The sequence below is a fragment of the Solanum lycopersicum genome, chromosome 6, assembly GCF_036512215.1.
Source record: "Solanum lycopersicum chromosome 6, SLM_r2.1".
Taxonomy (NCBI): Eukaryota; Viridiplantae; Streptophyta; class Magnoliopsida; order Solanales; family Solanaceae; genus Solanum; species Solanum lycopersicum.
In genome coordinates this window covers 11,849,914-11,851,707 of record NC_090805.1, presented here as the reverse complement: position 1 = coordinate 11,851,707, position 1,794 = coordinate 11,849,914, and positions in this window count along the sequence as shown.

Genomic DNA, 1,794 nt, shown 5'->3' with positions numbered 1-1,794 from the left:
CATGCCATCATCTCTTTTGGGCAGCACACACGGTCGAACGACGTCAGACGTGGCATGCCATCATAGCCCTTGGATGACAAACTCGGTAGAACAACATTACGCGTGACATGCCATCATCGCCTTTGGGCAGCACATACGATCGAATGACGTCGGGCGTGGCATGCCATCATCGCCTTTGGGCAGCACAAATGGTTCAACGACGTCGGGTGTGGCATGAGATCACCGCCCTTGGACTGCAGTCACACTCGGACAACATCGGGCGTGGCATGACATCACCGCCCTTGGATTGCAGTCACGGTCGAACGACGTCGGGCATGGCATGCCCTCATCACCTTTGGGCTGCGGATGCGGTCGAACGACGTCCGACCTTGCATGCCATCATCGCCTTTGCCCAGCACAAACGCTTGAACAACGTCGGGCGTGGCATGACATGACCGCCCTTGGACAACACACACAGTCGGCAACGTTGGGCGTGGAATGACATCACCAACTTGAACATCACACACGGTCGGCAACGCCAGGTGTGGCATGACATAACCACCCTTGGACATCAGAAACTGTATGACGACGTCGGGCGAAGCATGAAATAACCACATTTTGGCAGCACACACGGTCCGACTACGTCGGGCGTGGCATGACATCACCGCCTTTGGACAGCACAGACGGTCGAACGACGTCGGGCATGACATGCCATCATAGCCCTTGGATCGCAAACACAATTGAACGACGTCAGGCGTGGCATGAAACAGCCACCCTTGGGTAGCACACACGGTCCGACTACGTCGGGCGTGGCATGACATCACCGCCTTTGGACAGCAAACACGGTCGGACGACGTTGAGTGTGGCATGACATCACCGCGCTTGGACAACACACACATACGAACGACGTCGAGCGTGGCATGCCATCATCGCCTTTGGGCAGCACACACAGTCGAACGACGTTGGGTGTAACATGACATCACCGCCCTTGGGCAGCATACACGATCGTATTACGTCGGGTGTGGCTTGACATCACCCCCTTTGGACAGCACACACGCACGAACGATGTCGAGCGTGGCATGACATCACCGCCCTTGGACAGCACACACGGTTCAACGATGTCGGGCGTGTCATGCCATCATCGCCTTTGGACAGCACACACAGACGAACGACGTCGGGTGTAGCATGACATCACTGCATTTGGACAGCACACACTATAGAATGACAGCGGTCGTGAAATTCCATCAGCGCCTTTGGACAACACATAGGTTGAACGACGTCGGGCATGGCATGCCATTATTGCCTTTGGGCAGCACACACGGTAGAACAATGTCGTGCGTGGCATGCCGTCACCGCCCTTGGACTACACGCCCGATCGGACGAAATCTGGCATGGCATGACATCACCGCCCTTGGACAGCACACACGGTCGGCAACATCAGGCATGGCACGACATCAACACCCATGGACAGCACACACGGTCGGCAACGTCGGGTGTGGCATGACATAACCACCCTTGGACAGAAGACACGGTATAACGACGTCGGGCGAGGCATGAAATAACCGCCCTTGGGCAGCACACACGATCCGACTATGTCGGGCGTGGCATGACATCACCGTCTTTGGACAGCACACATGGTCGAACGACGTCAGGAGTGCCATGCCATCATAGCCCTTGGACCACAAACACAGTTGAACGACGTCGGGTGTGGCATGAAACAACCGCCCTAGGGCAGCACACACGTTGTGACTAGGTCGGGTGTGGCATGACATTACCGCCCTTGGACTGCATGCACGGTCAGACGACGTCGGGCGT